Source organism: Delphinus delphis, chromosome 2, assembly GCF_949987515.2.
Source record: "Delphinus delphis chromosome 2, mDelDel1.2, whole genome shotgun sequence".
Lineage (NCBI taxonomy): Eukaryota > Metazoa > Chordata > Mammalia > Artiodactyla > Delphinidae > Delphinus > Delphinus delphis.
The window spans coordinates 125,175,629-125,199,678 of NC_082684.1; the positions used below are offsets into that span (position 1 = coordinate 125,175,629).

A 24,050-nucleotide genomic window follows, 5' to 3' on the forward strand; every position below is an offset into this window, starting at 1 on the left:
TACTAGAGAGGGGACACCTTGGGGGTCAGGTAACAAAGGGATGCCTAGTTCAGGCCTCTCATGGGGGGTGTGCAGGAATTGTGTTTAAGACATGCAAAGGGGCTGGTACACTGTTATCGTTCAATTCATGCCCAGTATTGTTTTTTTCAGTCTTTGTTAGTGTTTTGTGGGCTTCTTAAAAGGGATCCCTTCTCATATAGGGTGTAACCCAGTTCTTCTTAATCAAAGATTTGCTTTCACAGAACTTTCTTTCTGGGTCTCCATATTCACGCCAAGCTGCACATCCAAGGGGGTGAACTGCTGTCATCAATTCCTTTAGATGAGATCATTCCTTATCTGGAGTTTTACTGGTACAGAAGAAGAAAATTGTTCTCAATATTATTATTGTGATTTGAGAATCCATTTATCTATTATTTTCATTTATGTTTTTGTCCTAGGAACAAAAATTTGGACAATTTTATGTGCCTTTGTTTTTTGTTTTTGTTTTGTTTGGCTGTGTCGGGCCTTCATTGCTGTGCACAGGCTTTCTCTAGTTGCAGCGAGTGGGGGCTACTCTTCATTGCGGTGTGTGGGCTTCTCATTGCAGTGGCTTCTCTTGTTGTGGAGCACGGGCTCTAGGCATGTGAGCTTCAGTAGTTGCAGCACGTGGGCTCAGTAGTTGTGGTGCACGGGCTTAGTTGCTCCGTGGCATGTGGATCTTCCTGGACCAGGGCTCGAACCTGTGCCCCCTGCATTGGCAGGTGGATTCTTAACCACTGCGCCACCAGGGAAGCCCATGTGCCTTTGTTTTTTTGGAGTTTCCATAGCAGTAAAAGATTCACTCAATAACGACATTTATAATTTTTCAACTACAGGTAGGATTATACCTATTTGTACTTTAAAGCCTTGGCAATAAAGCTTTCACCCAACTATACTCTGCTTTTTACATGCTTAAAAATTTGCTCTAAAGGATAAATAAAATAGAGTAGCAGGGCATGAATCTCTAAGTTTTAAAAAAACGGACCTTTATGTTTATATAACATAATTTCATTTTTTTAAGTCTCCTTCCATGGGAGAAATGAAATTTCAGGCAATTCCGGCCTCCCCCCCGCCACACACACACAGAGGCACACACCACCTTTTCCCTTCTTCCTGCCAGTGTGGCTGTGTTTTGGATGGTTTCTTGATGCCATGGCCTCAGGGGTGGATGGGGATGGGTGTCTGTCCCCATCGTGTCATCCTCTGTCTGCCATCCCCTGAAGGGTGCATCTGCACGGGGGTTCCTGTCACTGCCGTGTGCAAGCTGCTGCTCAATCTCCCTGCACTTCTACCCCAGGGCCCCTTTAGTCCACCCCTCTCCCAGCTGCTTTGGGCTGTTCTTAGGGACCTAGGAGTAGCCCACTGCAGTCTGTGCCACTCTGGGGCCACAAGAAACTTGGTGGGACAGAGGTGGCCTTCTGTACTACTCTTGACTCCTGGGAAATTATTTTACTGCTTTGCAGACAACACTGGAGTGCAAGGGAGCTCTGTGATCTGTATGAGTCCTTCAGCCCATGTGACCATATAGCCAGGGCCACGTCTGCACTGCGATGGGGGTGCAGCACTCAGAGACCTTGCAAGCTGGCAGGCCCCTGTGCTCCTGCTTCCCTGAGTCACCTGCCCTCTGGCTGTCTGTACCTGCCCTCCCTGCCAGGGCTCTCCAGGGGGAGTAGCCTCGGCCTCTGGCTCAGAGCCCCACAACTCATTTCCCCTTTTCCCAGCCCAGGAAAGCTCAATCTACTCATCAGAGTGAGAGAAACTGACTCAAAATGAGCACGTGTTGTCTCTCAGGGCCCGACTTTCGAAACTCAAAATGTTTTCATCTCAGACCCTTGTTTCGAATTTCCAAAAGTCCAGTTTTGAGACATTAAAGGTAGATTGTGAAATGCAGACTCTCCATTCTGCTGTGTGTGGTACATACAACATACACCGGATGATGCCCCAAGGAGGGTAAGATAGAAGGATGTCTGGAAGTACTGTGGACAAAGAATCTGTAGTTTCTCTGTAAAAATAGTACCCCACTGCAGACGTAAATATTTGAATGTAACCTGGAAAGGACCTTTTGCATCCATCAGATTCTTTGGGGGCACTAATGATGACTGAACTTTGAATTGTTGAAAATCAGAGGTTGGGGTACTTTGGGAGATTGGGCTTCATCAGAGGCCATTGGAGCAGCCTGTGATGTGCCCTCTGGGTGATGACATGGTCCGTCCCCATGGCTCAGTGCTGTGACGTGAGAGCTCCCCTGGGAGCAGGGGGTGTGGGAGTCTTCACGGAGGGGACTGGAAAATTTGGTTTGGGCGTTTATTCACACAGCATGAGTGTACTCCTCATATGGCCTCCCTCCTTACCCCGCCACAACACAGAGGAGGAAGCAAACAGGCACAGAGGAAGGTGAAGGGCATTTCCCAGGGCTCCCTTTCCATAGACATTCTCCACACAGGGCTCCCAGAGACTGGTGTGGACATCAGTGGGGACAAAGGCTGGTGTACCTGGACCCAGGTCTTCTCAACCTCCTCACTTGGCCCGTGTACACAGCCCCCAGCCCTCTAACTCCCTTCAAACGAGGGCATCAAGATGGAATCTCTCTCTCTCCTTATTCCTTCAGAGCTAAACTGATATATCAGTCAAGCAGAAGCATGTCTAGTTTAACTGCTTCTGCTCCAGGCTGGTGTTGCACCTCTATCATGGAGGGTGTGGACTTCCCTCACTTCAACTAAGGGATGAATTTCTACTGAAGCTGAGAGTGGGCATGTACTGGGCTCTACCCTCAGATCACATACCACAGTTACTCTGTGCTCTTTCGGGCTGGTCCTGAACAGCCAGAATCACCATGCTTCTCTCTATGGGAGGAAGGCAGAAATACGGAAAGTGGGTGCTGATGAGCTGGGCTGAAAGTTATCTGCATTCAGAGTCTGATGTTTGGAAGGTGTGTATAGGAAAAAGAAAAGTGGGGGTGAAGTTATGGAATTTGGAATATATTACAAGCATTTAGAAATTGAAGACAAACAAACAAAAACCTGGTTCATGAAATGTGAGTTTTCAGGGACAGAGCATCCTCCCTTTGCTGGGGCACTATGCTTGGCGATCTATGCCACCCATGGATCTGGTTCTCACAAAGCACCAAGCTGCCATGTCTGTCCTACAGGGTTTCCCCAGGTTGTGTGGATCCAGGGCTCTTGACCTGGGCTCAAGGACACCCTTAGGGACGGTATCCACACTGGTTCCTATGGCAGGAAACACTACTCTCAGAAGCCCTACTCTGTACCCACCTATCCTGGAGAACCCCAGGCCATCACTGTTCAGTAAGGACCCTGGGGGAAGGTAATAAAAAAGGTCTTCAGACACAGTTCCCAAAATGTGCTTGGAGTCTGGAGGGATGGTTGAATTGCTAGGTTTTAACAAGATGTTGGCATTAGTTATGTGTAGTCAAGGGATCAACCCACAGAATGCTAGATTTGGGAAGGACTACAGAAATCTGTGACTTTGACTCTTTCTTTGTGTTGAGGACTGTATCCATCAGCTCAGGAATTCATAACAAAGTACCACAGACTAGTGGCTTAAACGACAGACATTTATTACCTCACCGTCTGGAGGCAAAGAGTTCAAAGTCAAGATGTCAGCAGATTTGGCTTCTCCTGAGGCCTCTCTCCTTGGCTGGACTCTCTTTGGCCTCCTCACTGTGTCCTCATGTTCTCTGTGTGTCCATCACTGCTGTTTCTTCCTCTTCTTATAAGGACATCAGTCACATTGGATTATGGTCCCACCCCATGACCTCATTTAACTTTAGTTACACCTATAAGGGCCCTATATCCAAATATAACCAGATTGGGGGTTAAGGCTTCAACACAGGAATCTAGGGGACACAATGCAGTTCATAACAACAACCCATTCTGCTTCTGCATGGCATGGAACAAGAAAGTATTATACTATCTGCTGGCTCCAAAATAATCAAGGGTATGAATGGAATGGGTTAGACAGTGCAGTGAAAAATATTTCACCTCTCTTAGTCTCTATTTCTTCTTGGAAAACAGGAAAAGTGACATATATGCTGTATGGATAGGCGTGTTGGAAATAATGTTTGCAAGATGAGTATTTAATAAAGGGTGGCTATCCCTGTGAACCACTGGCATCATTCTGGACACTCCATGGGGTCCCAAGGTCCAGTGAAGCCCTTGGCCTGCTCTGAGAAGCATTTATCTGGAAAGTTGCTGCACATTATGCTATGAGACCAATCAACCCTGGATATGACACCAGGCTTGACACCTGGGCCACGGGCCAGACTCATACAGGGCCTGACACATGCTACCTGTCCTGTGGGAACATTATGGGAACTTTTTTGTGGGATCCTGAATGAACATCTGACTTCCCTTGAGGACTGGATCTGGTGTTGAGAGCACACCCTGTGCTTCACTACATCTGTCCTTATTCTTACATAGACTTCTTCATTTGAAGTCTCCAGGATAAGATATTTCTGTACCTTACAACCTGAAAAAATTTTTCAATTTAAAAATAGATGGATAGATAGATGGATAGGTAGATAGATAGATAGATAATAGATAGGTGATAATTAGATAGATATCTTCCATAATAATGAACAGGGTTATGTGAGGGACTTACTCAAGTTGCAAACTAGAAAGTGGATTTTATGGAGCTACTCTGAAATTCTTATCACTGGGAAGATGCTCTACCAGGATCTAGAGTCAAATAAAGGGCTGGGGAAGGAGGGGCCAAGCAGCAACGGGGAGGCTGGGGTGACTGATCACAATGTCAAGGAAGGCCACAGAGTGGAGCAGGGAGAACTATCTCTGAAAATAAAGACAGTTAGTTTCCTGACAAAAATGGAGTAACAGGATTTAAATTTACTCTCATGCTGGAAAGAACTAATTTCTTTAAAAGACAAAATAAAAGAAACAATGGTTTTATGCCACTGGACGTTAGGCAGCAAAGGACAGTGAACCCTGAGGGCTGGAAACAAAAGAAGCAAGGCCTACAATTGTTTTGAGTTTCCAGACTACAACAAGATGAGGTGGAACTAAAGGCAGAGCCCAGAAGAGTCTTTGAATGGAGGAGACAGAACTGAGATCCCAGGAGAACAAGGCAGAAAGAGCACTCTACCAATGAGGGAGCACAGAGTGGTCAGCAGGCGATGACTGAAGCATGCATGTGAAGACATTACTGTATGCTGAGGAAAGAGCTTCCTGAAAGGATCAGAGGGAACAGTGCTTGGCACTCACATGGGGCAAAATCATAACTATTCCCACCACCAGGCTGATGCATAATTTATGGGGCATTGCCTCTCTGGTGGGTAATAATTAATCCCATACTAAATATTAGGTCCTATCTAGCAAATTGTAAAAGCAGGACCCTAAGAATCAAACTGTTTCCACACAACCTAATAGCAAACATGTTACCAAACCAAGATACTGACACTAGGTTTTGGTGAAGGAAAGTGCAGCGTTTATTGCAGGCACCAAACAAGGAGTCTAGGCATCTAGTGCTTAAAGACCTAAACTCCCCAAAGGCTTTCAGGGAAAGGTTTTTAAAGACAGGGTGAGGGAGGGGGGCTGTGGAGTGTGTCATCAGCTTGTGGACATTCTTCTGATTAGTTGGTGGTGAGGTAATCAGGAGTCAACCTCATCAACCTTCTGGTTCCAACTGGTCTGGGGTCTACATGCTTGTGGGCAGCATACAGTTAACATCTCCCACCTGGTGGGGGTTTCAAGATCTGCCAAACAGCTCAAAGGACATGGCTCAGAATATTATCTATAGCCCTTGAGGAGGAACTAAAGGTCCTTGACTTTGTTTGATGGCTAAACTATTATTATTTTATCTTGCTTGACTGTTTTCCTTTCTGCATTTTCTCACTTCTCTGATTAAATTTACTCTTTGGAAATCAGAGAAGGCCTAGGAGGCTACAATTTTATAAGAGGTAGGTGGAGGACATGGCGGGGGGGGGGGATCTGTTCTGGGAAGGCCCCATAGGGTCCTCTCAGTTACAAAGAGAGCTCAAGAATATTTGTAAGAATACAAAAAGTCCATCATTCAACAAGATAAATTCACAGTACCAGACAACCAATAAAAAACTAACAGACATGCAAAGAAGCAGGAAAATACAATCTGGAATTAGAAAAAAAACAACCCAGAACTGATAGAGGTGTTAGAATTAGCAGAAAAGAATATTACAGTTGTGGTTTCAACTCTATTACAGATCTCCAAAAAAGTTAAATAGAAATATGACCTAAATAAAACTTTTAGAAATAAAAAATTACAAGTCTGACATGAAAAATGCAATACACTGGATGGAAGTAAGGGCATGTTAGACATTGCAGAAGAAACAGATTTGCGAATTTGAAGACATAGCAATAGAAACTATCCAAGAACAAACACACAGAGAAGAAAAAAGATGCAATAAATGAATGAAAAGAGCATCCGTGAGGGGTGGAAGAAACTTGAAGTGATCTAATACACGTGTAATTGGTATTCATAAAAGGGGCAAGGCAGAAAATGTAGCTGAAGAAATAATAGCCTAGAACATTCCAAATTTGCTGAAAATTATAAACCCAAAGACCAAAGTGATTCAGAAAACTCTGAGCACAAGACACATGAAAAAATTACACCAAGGTGTACTACAATCAGATTGCTCAAAACCCCTGATGAAGAGAAAATCTTTTAAATAGCCAAGAAAAACACTCATACACACAAGAGCAAGAATAAGAATGATAGCAAATTTCTCATTTTAAAAAAAAAGAAGAAGACAGGAAAGAGAGTGGAATAACATCTTCAAAGCACTGACTGAAAAAATTGTTAACCTAGAATTCTATACCCAGAGGAAATACATTTCAAAAATGAAGATAAATTAAGACATTTTTGGACACACAAAGGCAAAATAATTCATTACCACACAAGAAGAAATGCTCATGTAAGCCCAACAGGCAGAAGAAAGATAGAAATAAGGATCTGCACAAACGAATGAAGGGGTCGGAAGTGGTAACTATACAAGATTATTTCTAAGTATTTAAATCTTTTAAAAGAAAATTGTTTAAACAATAGTAATAGCAATGTATTGTGGGGCTTATAAAATATATAAAATCATACAGGGTACAATAATAGCACAAAGGTCAGGATACCTAAAAATACCTTACCTGTTGTAAGGTTCTTATGTTGTACTTGAAGTGGTATAACTTCATTTGATAACAGACAATGGTAGGTTAAAGATATATTCTATAAATCTTAAGTGACCACCAAAACAACAAAACAGAGTTACAACTAATAAGCAAAGAGGTGTTAAAGTGGAATCATAAATAATACTCATTTTACCCATGAGAAAAACGGGAAGGAAAAAAGGAACAAAGTGAAAAAACAACAAACAGAAAAAAATAGTAGGATTTAAAACTAACCATTTAAATTATCATAGTAATTTAAAGAGCCTAAACATTCTAATTAAAAGTCAGGGGTTGTCAGATTAGATAAAAATTCAAGACCCAGCTATATGCTGTCTACAAAAAAGAGCATTTTAAATATAAAGACACACTTCATTTAAAAGAAAAAGAATAGAAGATGATATACCATATTAAAATTTATCTAAATAATGCTATATTTGCTAGATTAATATCAGAATTAGTAGATTTCAGACAACAGAATGTTACTACCAAAAATAAGGTTAATTCACAATGATAAAGAGGTCAATTCATCAAGAGGACCTAACAATCCTAAAAATCTATGCAACCACTAATGCAGCTTCAAAATACTTGAAGCAAACACCAATAGAACTGGAGGGAGAAATAGACAGATCCACAATTATAGTCAGAGGTTTCAATATGCCTCTCTTAAAAAACAATAGAACAAGCAAACAGGAAGTTGATAAGGGTACAGAAGACTTTAGCAATACTGTCAAGTAACTTTTCCTAATTGACATATACAATGCTCCAACAACCAATATCAGAATATATATTTTTTTCATGTGCAACAGAACATTAACCAAGATATATTGGTTATATATTCTGGTCCCCAAAACAAGCCTCAATAAATTTAAAAAGATTTAAGTCAAACAAACTATGTTCTCCAATCATAAAGCAATTAAACTAAAAATCAATAACAGAAATATCTCAAGGGAAAAAAATCCCTCAACATTTGGAAGTGAATTCATACATTTCTAAATAACATATGGGTCAAAGAAAAAGTGGAAAGGGAAATTAGAAAGTATTAGGAACTGAATGAAAATGCAACTTGTCAAATTTGTGGGCTTCTATTTCAACTCTGTTACAAAAGGAAAAGATGTCAAATCAATGACTTCAGCCCACCTTAGGAAACCAGAAAAAAAAAGAGGGAACAAAATGAAATGTATACATACAGAGAATAAAACTTAAGAGCTTAGACCCAAACTAACATAAAATAAATCAATGCAATCAAAAGTCATTCTTTTAGAAGGTCAATAAAACTGATAACCTTCTAGCCAGACTGAGCAGGAAAAAAGAAGATACAAACTACCAGTATCAAGAATGAGACATGTGACAATACTACAGATTCTATAGATATTTTTTAAATTATGGATTATTATGAGCAATTTTATATAAATAAATTTGACAACTTAGATGAAATGGATAATTTTTTTTTTGAAATATACAAACTAGAAAGCTCACTTGAGAAGAAATAGATAACATGAATTGTCCTCTATCAAATAAATTAAAATATATTTGAAATCCGTAGAAAATAAAAAGTACCTCCTAGACCCAAATATCTTCATTGAGGAATTTAAGCAAGAAAGAATACCAATTCTTCACAAACTACAAACAAACTCTTACATAAATTTGAAGAGGAGAGAATACTTCCCAATTCATTCTATGACACCAGAATTACTCTGATACCAAAAGTAGGTGAAGACATTATAAGAAAACTACAGATTAATGTCTTTTGAACATGAACACAAACCTTTGACATACAAGCAAACTGAAATTAGCAGTGTATAAAAGAGATCAGATGGATGACCAATTAATTAATATACCATTGATTCCAGTCATTCCACAGCTGGACATTTATTTACCCAAGAGTAATCAAAGCATAAATCCATATAAAAACCTGTACAGGAATGTTTATAGGAACTATATTCAAAATAGCCAAAACTGTAAACATCCCAAATCTTCACCAATAATTGAATAGAGAGACTGGAGTATATTGATACAATGGAATACTACTCAGCAGCAAAAAGGGATGAATTAATGATACATGCAATAACATGAATGAATTTCAAAATAATTATGCCAAGTGAAAGAAGAGTTTTATTTAAATAAAAAAAATTTAAATAAAACCCAGTCCGAGAAGATCCCACATACCTCAGAGCGGCTAGGCCCGTGAGCCATGGCCGCTGAGCCTGCGCGTCAGGAGCCTGTGCTCCGCAATGGGAGAGGCCACAACAGTGAGAGGCCTGCGTACCACAAAAAAAAAAAAAAAAAAAAAAAGATGTTAACTGTGCCCAAATTGTTCTATAGATTCAACACAATTCCAAGTAAAATTCTAGAAAACTTTTCAAAAGAAATTGACAGGTTAATGTTAAAATGTGTATAAAAATGCAGAGACTTTTATAAAAATAATCAAAAAAAGAAAAGAAAACAAATTTGGAAGACTCATTCTTCCTGATTTTGAGACTTCATGTGATATAACATTAATCAAGATATTGGTATTGGCATTAAGATAAACAAATAGATAAATATGACACAACAGAGTCTAGATTTGACTTTTGACTATGGGTGCAAAGCAATTCAATGTGGGAAAAGAATCTTTCAATAAAGCATGCCAGAACAATTGGAGAACCAGTAGCAATAAAATGAGCATTAACCATTACCCCCACCATAAACAAAATTAACAACACATGGATTAGACACCTAAACTGAAAACCTAAAGCTATAAAACTTCTAGAAGAAAACAGAAAATGGTTGTGACCTTGAGGTAGGAACACAAAATGCCAAATAATAAAATATAAATAAATAATTTGAATTTCACCAAAATTTAAAAATTTTGCTCTTCAAAGGTAACTATTAAGAAAACAAAACGGCAAGCCACATCCTAAGAGAAAATATTTGCCATGAATGTATCAGAAAAAGGACTTGTATTCAGAAGTTTGAAAGAGTTCTTACAAAACAATAACAAAAGACAAACTATTAATAAAGGAAAATATTTGAACAGACACTTCACAAATAAAGAAATACAAATAGCCAATAAGCACATGAAAATATGCCTAACAGTATTAGTCTTCAGGGAGATGCAAATTAAAACCACAATGAGGGGCTTCCCTGGTGGCGCAGTGGTTGAGAGTCTGCCTGCCGATTCAGGGGATGCGGGTTTGTGCCCCGGTCTGGGAGGATCCCACATACAGTGGAGCAGCTGGGCCCGTGGGCCATGGCCACTGAGCCTGCACATAAGGAGCCTGTGCTCTGCAAAGGGAGAGGCCACAGTGGTGAGAGGCCTGCGGACCACAAAAAAAACCCCACAATGAGATACCACTCCATGACCACTAGAATCACTAAAATTAAAATTAAAAACAAAACAAAACACTGACCTTACCAAGTGTTATGAGAATACGAATATATTGGAACACTCATGTCATACTGTGGGAATATAAAATATAAAATGATGTAACCCCTTTGGAAAACAATTGGACATTTTCCTAAAAATTTATTTATTTATTCAAAATAAAATTATTTATTTATTTATTTATGGCTGTGTTGGGTCTTTGTTGCTGTGTATGGGCTTTCTCTAGTTGTGGCGAGTGGGGCTCCTCTTCAGTGCAGTGCGTGGCCTTCTCATTGCGGTGGCTTCTCTTGTTGCAGAGCATGGGCCCCAGGCACGCAGGCTTCAGTAGTTGTGGCACATGGGCTCAGTAGTCATGGCTCGCAGGTTCTACAGCACAGGCTCAGTGGTTGTGGTGCACGGGCTTAGTTGTTCTGTGACATGTGGGAAGAATTCTTCTAAGCACATCCTTAGCTGCAATCCCTGCATTTGGATATATTGTGCTTTTGTTATCATTCATTTTAACTTTTGTTGTGATTTCATTTTAGACAGATGAGTCTAAAATGAATCTCCCAATTCATCCCACCACCACCACCCCTCCCCCACCACTTTCCCCCTTTGGTGTCCATACGTTTGTTCTCTACATCTCTGTCTCTATTTCTGCCTTGCAAACCAATTCATCTGTACCATTTTTCTAGATTCCACATATATGCGTTAGCATGCGGTACTTGTTTTTCTCTTTCTGACATACTTCACTCCTTTGTATGACAGTCTCTAGGTCCATCCACGTCTCTACAAATGACCCAGTTTCATTCTTTTTTATGGCTGAGTAATATTCCATTGTATATATGTACCACATCTTCTTTATCCATTCATCTGTCGATGGACATTTAGGTTGTTTCCATGACCTGGCAATTGTAAACAGTGCTGCAAAGAATATTGGGGAGCGTGACTCTTTCTGAATTATGGTTTTCTCAGGGTATACGCCCAGGAGTGGGATTGCTGGGTCATATGGTAATTCTATTTTTAGTTTTTTAAGGAACCTCCATACTGTTCTCCATAATCATTGTATCGATTTACATTCCCACCAACAGTGCAAGACGGTTCCCTTTTCTCCACACCCTCTCCAGCATTTATTGTTTGTAGATTTTCTGATAATGGCCATTCTGACCAGTGTGAGGTGATAATTCACTGTAGTTTTGATTTGCATTTCTCTAATAATTAGTGATGTTGTGCCTCTTAGCCACCTGCATATTTTCTTTGGAGAAATGTCTGTTTAGGTCTTCTGCCCATTCTTTGATTGCATTGTTTGTTTTTTTTAATATTGAGCTGCATGGGCTGTTTATATATTTTGGAGATTAATCCTTTGTTGATCCATTTGCAAATATCTTCTCCCATTCTGAGGGTTGTCTTTTCTTCTTGTTTATAGTTTCCTTTGCTGTGCAAAAGCTTTTAAGTTTAATTAGGTCCCATTTGTTTACTTTTCTTTTTATTTCCATTACTCTAGGAGGTGGGTAAAAAAGATCTTGCTGTGATTTATGTCAAAGAGTGTTCTACCTATGTTTTCCTCTAAGAGTTTTACAGTGACCGGTCTTACATTTAGGTCTCTAGTCCATTTTGAATTTATTTTTGTGTATGGTTTTAGGGAGTGTTCTAATTTCATTCTGTAACATGTAGCTATCCAGTTTTTGCAGCAACACTTATTGAAGGGACTGTCTTTTCTCCATTGTATATCCTTGCCTCCTTTGTCATAGATTAGTTGACCATAGGTGCATAGGTTTATCTCTGGGCTTTCTATCCTGTTCCATTGATCTATATTTCTGTTTTTGTGCTAGTACCATATTGTCTTGATTACTGTAGCTTTGTAGTAAAGTCTAAAGTCAAGGAGTCTGATTCCTCCAGCTCCGATTTTTTCCCTCAAGACTGCTTTGGCTCTTCAGGGTCTTTTGTGTGTCCATACAAGTTTTAAGATTTTTTTTGTTACAGTTCTTTTAAAAATGCCATTGGTAATTTGATAGCGATGGCATTGAATCTGTAGATTGCTTTGGGTAGTGTAGTCATTTTCACAATATTGATTCTTCCAATCCAAAAACATGGTATACCTCTCCATCTGTCTGGGTCATCTTTGATTTCTTTCATCAGTGTCTGACAGTTTTCTGAGTACAGGTCTTTTACCTTTTTAGGTAGGTTTGTTCCTAGGTATTTTATTCTTTTTGTGGCAATGGTGAATCTGATTGTTTCCTTAGTTTCTCTTTCTGATCTTTCATTGTTAGTATATAGGAACACAAGAGATTTCTGTGCATTAATTTTGTATCCTGCAACTTTACCAAATTCATTGATTAGCTCTAGTAGTTTTCTGGTGGCATCTTTAGGATTATCTATATATATCTATGTATCATGTCATCTGCAAACAGTGACAGCTTTACTTCTTCGTTTCCAATATGTATTCCTTTTATTAATTTTTCTTCTCTGATTGCCATGGCTAAGACTTTCAAAATTATGTTGAATAAGAGTGGTGAGAGTGGACATTCTCGTCTTGTTGCTGATCTTAGATGAAATTCTTTCAGTTTTGCACCATTGAGAATGATGTTTGCTGTGGGTTTTTCATACATGGGCTTTATTATATTGAGGTAGGTTCCCTCTATGCCCACTTTCTGGAGAGTTTTTATATACAGGTGTTGAAATTATGTCAAAACCTTTTTCTACATCTATTGAGATGATCATATGGTTTTTGTTTTTTGTTTTTTGTGTTTTTGCAGTACGTGGGCCTCTCACTGTTGTTGCCTCTCCCATTGTGAAGCACAGGCTCTGGACGTACAGGCTCAGCGGCCATGGCTCACGGGCCCAGCCACTCCACAGCATGTGGGATCTTCCCAGACGGGGGCACAAAGCCGTGTCCCCTACATCAGCGGGCGGACTCTCAACCACTGCACCACCAGGGAAGCCCCATCATATGGTTTTTATTGTTCAAATTGTTAATATGGTGTATCACATTGATTTGAGTGTACTGAAGAATCCTTGCATCCCTGGGGTAAATCCCACTTGATCATGGTGTAGGATCCTTTTAATGTGTTGTTGGATTCTGTTTGCTAGTATTTTCTTGAGGAATTTTGCATCTATGTTCATGAGTGATATTGGTCTGTTATTTTCTTTTTTTGTAGTATCTTTGGTTTTGGTATGAGGGTAATGGTGGCCTCGTAGAATGAATTTGGGAGTGTTCCTTCCTCTGCAATTTTTTGGAAGAGTTTGAGAAGGATGGGTGTTAGCTCTTCTCAAAGTGTTTGATAGAATTCACCGGTGAAGCCATCTGGTCCTGGACTTTTGTTTGTTGGAAGAATTTTAATCACAGTTTCAATTTCATTACTTGTGACTCGTCTGTTCATATTTTCTAGTTCTTCCTGGTTCAGTCTTGGAAGGTTATACCTTTCCAAGAATTTGTCCATCTCTTCCAGGTTGTCCATTTTATTAGCTTAGAGTTGCTTGTAGTAGTCTCTTAGGATGCTTTGTATTTCTGTGGTGTCTGTTGTAACTTCTCCTTTTTCATTTTTAATTATACTGTCAATCATATTTCTATATATACTAGCAATAAACAATGAAAATGGAAAGTTCTAAAAATTCACAATACCTTTAAAAAATGAAATACTTACAAAGAAGTCTACCAAACCATGTGCAGGATTGAATACTGAATATCAAAACACTGGTGAAAGCAATCAAAGAAGATATAAATAAATTGAGAGACATGACTTCCTTGGTGGTCCAGTGGTTAAGACTCCACACTTCCACTGCAGGGGGCACGGGTTCAATCCCTGGTCGCAGAACTAAGATCCTGCATGCCGCACGTTGCAGCCAAAAAAACTGAGAGACTGAGAGACTTATTCTGTACACTGATTGGGAAACTATGTATTTAAGGTATCAATTCTCCCCAAACTGATCTACAGATTTAACTCCATTCCCATCAAAAGCCTGGCAAGAGCTTTTTAAAATACAGCTAAGCTTGATTCTAAAAGTTATATAGAAAGGCAGAAGAATGAGTATAGCCAATAATGTTTTGAAAAAGAAGGACAAAGTTGGACTCACACTATCTGATTTTTTAAATTAATACATAAATACAGTAAACACGGTGAAGGGATAGATACATAGATCAATGTAACAGAAAGCAAAAATCCATAAATAAACCCACACGATTGATGTTTGACAAAGGTGCCAAGGTAATTCAATGGAGAAAGGATAGACTTTTCAACAAATGGTGATGTGATTAAAAAAAAAGAAATTAGGTACCTACGTGACAAAAAAAAAAAAAGCACCTAATCCTCACACCTGTTACAAAAAAATTAACTCAAAATGGATTAAGCTCTAAATGTAAAATGTAAATCTCTAACACTTTTTGAAGAAAACATAGAAGAAGATATTTGTGATGCGGAGTTAGGAAAAGAGTACTTAGATATGTTACCAAGAGCGTGAGCCATAAAATTAAATTAAAAATTCTAAATTGGACTTCATCAAAATTGAGTGTTTACTTTATGAAAAAAAAACTTAATACAATGAATAGACAAGGTGCAGAATGGGAGAAAATATTTTCAAATCATATATCTGATAAAGGACTTGCATCCAGAATCTATAAAGAACCCCCACAACTCAACAGTAAGAAAATAAATTATCTCATTAAAATGAGTTTAAGACTTGAACAGAAAATTCACCAAAAGAATGTATGGATGTGAAGTAAGCCCATGAAAAGTGGTTCAACATCATTAACCATTAGGGAAATGTGTGTTACAAGCACAATGAGAAGGAGACTTCTGGTTTGAGCTCTGACATGCAAAAAGATGGCAAGTATTGTTGTCTTTACAACAAGAAGAATTGGACAAACGGAAAAGCACTGACTTTTATTGGACTCATCAGAAAACTCATGTTGCAGGACAAGTTGTCACCTAGAAATAGGAAGACAGGTGAAGCTAGAGAGTCACACCTGAGATGTGTTCACCTGGAGAAGCTGCTGGAGCCATACACTAGTAGGAACATTTAGGTGGTAATTTTGACAAATTGCTAGAGGATGACTGGGGACCAGCTAGAAAGTGAGGAACTCCTGGGGGCTGAATCTTAGGTGGACATCCACACATAATGGACATTACCTCAAGAAAACTTGCCAGATTCTCACAGTAAAGATCCAAAGAAGATTCACTTTTGGAGAAAAAGAATAATCTTTGTGAAACATACACAGAACTTTCTCCATAAAAAAGACCTGCTTTTCAGGGGGGAAATATTTTATCACAACCTTATTCCAAACCATGGAAAATGATAGTCCTCTCAATGCAGCCCCCTCTAGCCTGCCTGTTTCACTCAGGGGAAGGGGTTGGGGGGAGGGGAACCTATACAAGAAGAAACGCTTGTCAAGGTCACAGGGAAGAGACGTGGGTCTACTAAAAGAATTGATATAATTTGAAGACTGTAGAACACTGACCCTCACCCACACCTTACGACCACACTGACAGGATTTCAGGATACCAACAGTGGATTACAGACAAAAGAGCTGTACAACACAGACTCTCTCTGAGGAGGGATACTTAGGGGGGCCCAAAGTTAAGAAAGGAGACAAAATAAAGCTAATAGAGGAAGTCGAAGCCTCTGGTACCTAAAACAAACATAAAGCAATGCCCCAATCCTAGCCACATTAACATCAGTCCTCACTCTAGAGGGCTATTTACCCCAGTTCCCATTACCGAATACAATATGTCTAGATTTCAGCAAAAATTTACAAGGCATAATAATTCAAAAAGAGTCACATACCACAATGTTCATTGCAGCTCTATTTACAATAGCTAGGACATGGAAGCAACCTAAGTGTCCATCAACAGATGAATGGATAAAGAATGTGTGGCACATATATACAATGGAATATTACTCAGCCATAAAAAGAAACAAAATTGAGTTTTTGTTGTGAGGTAGATGGACCTAGCGTCTGTCACACAGAGTGAAGTAAGTCAGAAAGAGAAAAACAAATACCGTATTCTAACACACATATATGGACTCTAAAAAAACCAAATGGTTTTGAAGAACCTAGGGGCTGGACAGGGATAAAGACACAGACTTAGAGAATGGATTTGAGACCACGGGGAAGGGTAAAGGTAAGCTGAGACGAAGTGAGAGATTGGCATTGACATATATACACTACCAAATGTAAAATAGATAGCACAGGGAGATAAGCTCAGTGCTTTGTGACCACCTAGAGGGGTGGGATAGGGAGGGTGGGAGGGAGACACAAGAGGGAGGAGATATGGGGATATATGTATATGTATAGCTGATTCACTTTGTTATAAAGCAGAAACTAACACACCATTGTAAAGCCATTATACTCCAATAAAGAGGTTAAAAAAAAAGATTACACACACACACAAAAATTTACAAGGCATGATAAAAGATGAGAAAAACACAGTCTGAAGAGCAGTAGAACCAGACTCAAGCAGTAGAACCAGACTCAAATATAGCAGAGATTTTGGAAGTATCAAATAATTTTAAATAATTATGATTAATATTTTAAGAGCTCTGTATGGTTAGTTTTATACGTCAAGTTGGCTAGGCTATAGTAGTCAGTTATTCAATTAAACACTAATATAGGTGTTGCTGTGAAAGTATTTTGTAGATGCAGCTAACTTTCATAATCGATTGACTTTAAGTCAAGGACATTTTCCTTGAAAATGTGGATGGGCCTCCTCCAATCTATTAAAAAGACTTAAGAGCAAAACTGAGGTTTCCCTTAAGAAGAAGAAATTATGTCTCAAGACTGCAGCATCAGCTCCTAATCAAGTGTTCCAGCCTACCAGTCTACACTACTACACTACAGATTTCATACTTGCCAGCCCCCAGAATTGCATTAGCCAATTTGTTGATATCTTTCTCTCTCTCTCTCCCAGCTGTATATATTTCTTTTAAGAACCCTGACTGATACAGGCTCTAATAAACATAGATAATCTGCAAGAATACATGGATACTGTAAGCAGTGAGATGGACATTCTAAGAAAAAAACAAAAGGACCTGCCAGAAATTAAAAATCCACTGTAACAGAAATGAAGAATATCTTTGATGGGTTCATCAGTAGACTTGACATGGCTGAGAACAAAAGCAGTGAGCTTGAGTATAAATCAACAGAAACTTCCCAAACTAAAAGCAAAAAGATAAATAAATGAAATAATAAGTACAGAACATCTAAGAACTGTGAGATAACTGTAAAATCATAACATATGTGTAACTGCAATACCAGCAGTAGATAAAAGAGAGGAAAGGGCAAAATAAATAGTTGAAGTAATAACACCTGAGAACTTTACAAAATTAATGACAGACACCAAACCATAGATCCAAGTAGCTCAAAGAACAACAAACAGGATAAAACAACACAACACAAAACCTATACCTAAACATATCATAGTCAAATTTCAAAATACAAAAAAAGAGAAAATCTTGAAAGAAGCCATACCAGGGAGGTTGAAGGGTAATGGTTACCCTTAGAGGAAAAAGGATAAAGGATAAGAATTACAGCAGACTTCTCATAAATCATGCAAGCAAGAAGAGAGTGGAGTGAAATGCTTTTTGGATTGAAAGACAAAAACAACCAATCTAGAATTCTGTATCCAGAAAAATTATCCTTCAAGAGTGAAGGAGATCACCTCACACCTCAGAATGGCTCTCACACCTCAGAATGGCTATCATCAAAAAGACAAGAAATAACAAGTGTTGACAAGGATGTGGAGAAAAGGGAATCCCAGTACACTGTTGGTGAGAATGTAAATTGGTGCAGCCACTGTGGAGAACAATATGGATGTTCCTTAAAAAATTAAGAATAGAGCTACAATACTATCCATTAATCCCACTCCTGGGTGTTTATCTGAAGAAAACAAAAACAGTAATTCAAAAAGATACATGCATCCCAATGTTCATAGCAGCATTATTTATAATAACCAAGATATGGAAGGAACCTAAGTGTCCATCAACAGGTGAATGGATAAAGAAGATGTGATACACACACACACACACACACACACTGGAATATTACTCTGCCATAAAAAAGAAAGGAATCTTGCCACTTACAACAACATGGATGGACCTAGAAGGTATTATACTTAGTAAAATAAGTCAGACAGAGAAAGACAAATACTGTATGTTTTTACTCATATATGGAATCTAAAAAACAAAATAAATGAGCAAATATAACAAAACAGAAACAGACTCACAGATACAGAGAACAAACTAGTGGCTACCAGAAAAGAGATGAGTGGGGAGGGGGCAAAATAAATGAAGGGGATTAAGAGGTACAAACTACCAGTTATAAAACAAATAAGTTACAAAGATGCAATGTACAGAACAGGGAATATAGTCAACATTTTGTAATAACTTTGTATGTTATGTAACCTATAAAAATATTGAATCTCTGTGTTTTACACCTGAACCTAATATAATATTGTAAGTCAACTATACTTCAATAAAAAAGGGAACAAGAAATTAAAGAGTTTCTCAGGCAAACAAAAGCTGAGGCAATTCACCATCAGACCTATCCTTCAGGAAATGTTAAAATATTTTTTTCAGACTGAAGGAAGATTACATAGGTCAGAAACATGGATCTACAAAAAGAACGGAAGAGTATTGTTGAAGGAATTAATGAAAGTATAATAAAATCTTTAATTTTTCTTACTCTTGATTGATCTAAAAGATAACCGTTTAAAGCAATACTAGTAACAAAGTATTAGGAAATTACACATATGGATAAGTGAGTGAATGACAGCAACATCACAAGGAATGAGAGTGGGGATTGGAAACACATTGTTATAAGATGTCAGTACTACATGTGAAGAGAATACTGTTATTGGAAGGTGTACATAAATTAGTGAAAGGGTATACTGTAAATTCTAGAACGACAACTAAAAATTCTTAAGAGGTATAATTGATACTCTAAGAGAACAGATAAAGTGGAATCATATAAAATGCTCAATTAAAACTGGAGAGGGCAGAAAAATAAGCCACAGGCAACCAGTAGAAAATCTCGTTACAAACATGGTTGATATTAATCCAAATGTATCAATAATCATGTAAATATGAATGGTTTAAGCATATCAATTAGAAGACAGATGTTGCCAAAATGGTAACAAAACAAGACCCAACTACATTGTGTCTACAAGAAGGCCACATTAAACCAAAGTCTGTTTGGTTAAAAGTGAAGGTGGGACTTCCCTGATGAAGCATTGGATAGGACTCTGCACTCCCAATGCAGGGGGCCCGGGTTTGATCCCTGGTTGGGGAACTAGATCCTACATGCATGCCACAACTAAGGGTTTGCATGCCACAACTAAGGAGCTGGTGAGCTGCAACTAAGAAGCCCGCCTGCTGCAACTAAGACCCTACGCAGCCAAATAAATAAATATTTAAAATAAAGTAAAAGTGTGAAGAAAGATATACCATGCTAGCCCTAATCAAAAGAAAACTGGAGTAGCTAAATTAATTTCAGACAGAACAGACTTGAGGACAAGGGACATTATTAGGAATAAAGGAGGAGGAAACTACATAATCACAAAAAGGCCAATTCTCCAGGAAGATAAAATAATCCTGTATGTGTTTGCACCTAACAACAGAGCATCAAAATATGTGAGGCAAAAACTGTTAAACCTGAAAAAGGAAATGGACCCATCTACTATTATAATTAGAGACTTCCAAGGTCCTCTTTCCGGGCTTCCCTGGTGGCTCAGTGGTTGGGAGTCTGCCTGCCAATGCAGGGAACACGGGTTCGGGCCCTGGTCTTGGGAGGATCCCACGTGCCGCGGAGCGGCTGAGCCCATGTGCCTCAGCTGCTGGGCCTACTCTCTGGAGCCCACGGGCCACAACTGCTGAGCCCACGTCCCACAACTGCTGAAGTCCTTGCGCCTAGAGCCCGTGCTCCGCGGCAGGAGGGGCCACTGCAATAAGAGGCCTGTGCACCACAGCGGGGGGTAGCCCCTGCTCGCTGCGGCTGGAGAGGGCCCGCGTGCAGGAACGGGGACCCCACACAGCCAAAAATAAATAAATAAAATAAATAAATTTATTTTAAAAAACCAGGTCCTCTTTCCAAAATTGATAGCTCAAATAGGCAGCAAATCAATAAGGACGCAGTTGGCCTGAACAGCACAACCAATCACCTTTATCTAACTGACATTTACAAATACTCTATCTAAGACGGCATAATATGCATTCTCCCCAAGCTCGCATGGAATATTCATCCACAAAGACCACATTCTGGGCCATAAAACATACATTAACAAATTACAGAAAAGTAGAAATCATACACAGTATGTTCTTAGACCACAAATGAATTAACCTAGAAATCAAAAACAGAAAGGTAGCTGAAAATCTCCAATTATTTGGAAACTAAACGATATATTTCTAAAAATATTTGGGTCAAAGAGGAACTCTCAAGTGTAATTAAAATATATTGAATGAAACAAAAATGGAAACACAGCTTATCAAAATTTGCAGTGAAAAGCAGTGCTTAGAGCAAAATTTATGGCATTAAATGGAAAAGAAGAAAGAAAAAAATCAACAAGCTCTAGTATACCTTAGTATACTAGAGAGAGAAGAACAATTTAAGCCTAAAGCAAGCAGGAAAAAAAAAAGAAATAATAAAAATGAGAGAAGAAATAAATGAAATTAAAAACAGAAAAACAATAGAGAAAATTAACAAAACTTAAAGCTGATTCTTTGAAAAGATCATTAAAATTTATAAAACTGTCCCAAGCTAACTAAGAAAGAAAGATATTGGACACAGTTTATCAATATCAGAAATGAAGGAAGGTTAATTCCTCTCGACTTCATGAACATGAAAAAAAATAAAGAATTACAATAAACAACCCTATACTTACAAATCTGAATATTTAGAAGAAATGGATCAATTCTTTGAAAGACACAACTATCAAAATGTATGCAAGAACAAACAGGTATCAAATAGGTAACAAATAGGTAAATAGGCCTATTTCGATAAAAATAAACTTGTTCTATGAAGCCAGTATTACCCCAATATCAAAACAAGAAGACTGAATCCAACCATGTATAAAAGCAAATATAAACCACGACCAAGTGAGATTTATCCCAGGTATGCAAGAATGCTCAACATTCTAAAGTCAGACAAGTAATCCATCACATCAACAGGCTGAAGAAAAAAAATCACACAACCCTATCATTAGATGCAGAAAAAGCATCTGACAAAATTCTCACCCATTCATTTTAAAAAACCATCGGTAAACTAGGAATAGAGAGAAACTTTCTCAATTTAATAAAGAATGTGGGGCTTCCCTGGCGGCGCAGTGGTTAAGAATCCGCCTGCCAATGCAAGGGACATAGGTTCGAGCCCTGGTCTGGGAAGATCCCACACGCCACAGAGCAACTAAGCCCGTACGCCACAACTACTGAGCCTGTGCTCGAGAGCCCACACGCCACAACTACTGAAGCCCGAGCTCCTAGAGCCTGTGTTCTGCAACAAGAGAAGCCACTGCAATGAGAAGCCCATGCACCACAACGATGAGTAGCCCCTGCTTGCCGCAACTAGAGAAAGCCTGGATGCAGCAATGAAGACCCAATGCAGCCAAAAATCAATCAATCAATCAATTAATTAATTTTTTTAAAAAAGAATATGCAGCAAATCCTACAGCTAACATCATACTTAATGGCGAGAAAATGGATGCTTCCTCCTAAAATCAGGAACAAGGTAAGCATGTCCTCTTTTATCACTCTTAGTCCACATAATACTGGAAGTCCCAGCTAGTTCAGTAAGATAAGAAAACGTATACAGATAGGAAGGGAAGAAATAAAACTGTCTCTATTAGTGAGTGACAATATTCTAGCAGAAAATTCCAAAGAATGCTCAAAAATATTCCTGAAGCAAGTACAGCAAGGTTGCAAGATATAAGGTTAATATACAAAAGCCAACTGCTTTCCTATATTCCAGCAATGAACTACTGAAATTAGAAATTAAAAAACAATATCATTTACAATAGCTCCATAAAATAAAATACTTAAAAGTAACTCTAACAAAATATGTATGGGACTTTTATATAGAAAACTATAAAACATTGCTGAAAAATTCAAAGAAGATCTAAATAAATAGTTATTTCATATTCATGGACTGCATGACTCAATATTGTTAACTTGTCAACTTTTCCAAACTTGATCTACAGATTCAGTGGAATCCCAATCAAAATCCAAACAAGCTATTTTGTAGCTACCTACAAATTGATTCTAAAGTTTATATGAAAAGGCAGAAGAATCAGAATAGCAAACATGATACTAAAAAAAAAAGTCAGAAGAATGACACTACTGAACTTCAAGACTTACTACAAAGCTATAGTAATCAACACAGTGTGACATTATTGGTCAAAGAAAGGATACATGGATCAGTGCAATAGAACAGACCAACACAAATATAGTCAACTGATCTTTGACAAAGGAGCAAAGGCAATTCAACAAGAAAATGATTTTTTTTCAACAAATGATACTGGAACAACTGAACATTCACATGCAAAAAAAAAAAATTGACACACACAGACTGTACACCAACATTAAATAAAGATGGATCATGGACCTAAATATAAAATGTAAAACTATAAAACTTCAAGAAGAAAACATAGACTTAAATCTATGTGACCTACAGTTTGGTGATGCATTTAGATATAATACCAAATGTATGATCTCTAAAAGAAAAACAAATGCCAAGTTAGACTTCATTAAAGTTAAAAAATTCTTTTCTGCAAAAGACACTGACATGAGAATGAAAAGACAAGCCTCACACTGACAGTAAATATTTGCAAAACATATATAAAGTACTTCTGTCCAAAATATACAAAGAACTCTTAAAACTCAACAATAAGAAAATAAACAATTTAAAAATGGGCAAAAGGGCTTCCCTGGTGGTGCAGTGGTTGAGAGTCTGCCTGCCAATGCAGGGGACACGGGTTCGTGCCCTGGTCCGGGAAGATCCCACATGCCGCGGAGCGGCTGGGCCGGTGAGCCATGGCCGCTGAGCCTGCGCGTCCGGAGCCTGTGCTCCACAACGGGAAAGGCCACAACAGTGAGAGGTCCGCGTACGGCCAAAAAAAAAAAAAAAAAAAAAAAATGGGCAAAAGATGTGAACAAACATGTCACCAAAGAAGATAAACAGGTAGCAAATAAGCAAGTGAAACGATGCCCCACATTATTTTCCATTAGGGAACTGAAAATTAAAGCAACAATTAAATCTCTCCACACCTATGAGAATGCCTAATATACAGCAAATACCAAGTGCTGACAAGGATTCAGGAAAGTGGGACTCTCATACATTGCTGGTGGCTATGAAAATGTGTAAACACTCTGGAAAACTGTTTTTAGGGTTCCTATAACGATAAACAAGTTTACCAAAAGACCTAGCATTGGTACTGCAAGGTATTTACTCACCTGATGTGAAAACTGGTCCATACAAAGCTCTGCATGCAACTGTTTGTAGAATACCTATTCACAACTGCCCTAACAAGAAACCTTCAATG

The 24,050-nt window shown here is 38.6% G+C and overlaps 1 long non-coding RNA gene across 2 annotated transcripts in view; it reads right to left on the reverse strand.

Annotated features, from left to right (window-relative positions):
• Positions 1 to 24,050, reverse strand: part of LOC132419773 (uncharacterized) — a 37,264-nt gene extending 13,214 nt beyond the window's left edge. For both annotated transcript variants that reach the window (XR_009518244.1, XR_009518243.1), the window contains exons 1-2: positions 23,962 to 24,050; positions 9,351 to 9,442 (exon numbers count right to left, since the gene is read on the reverse strand). This is a non-coding gene — a long non-coding RNA (uncharacterized lncRNA). The remainder of the gene's footprint in view (positions 1 to 9,350; positions 9,443 to 23,961) is intronic.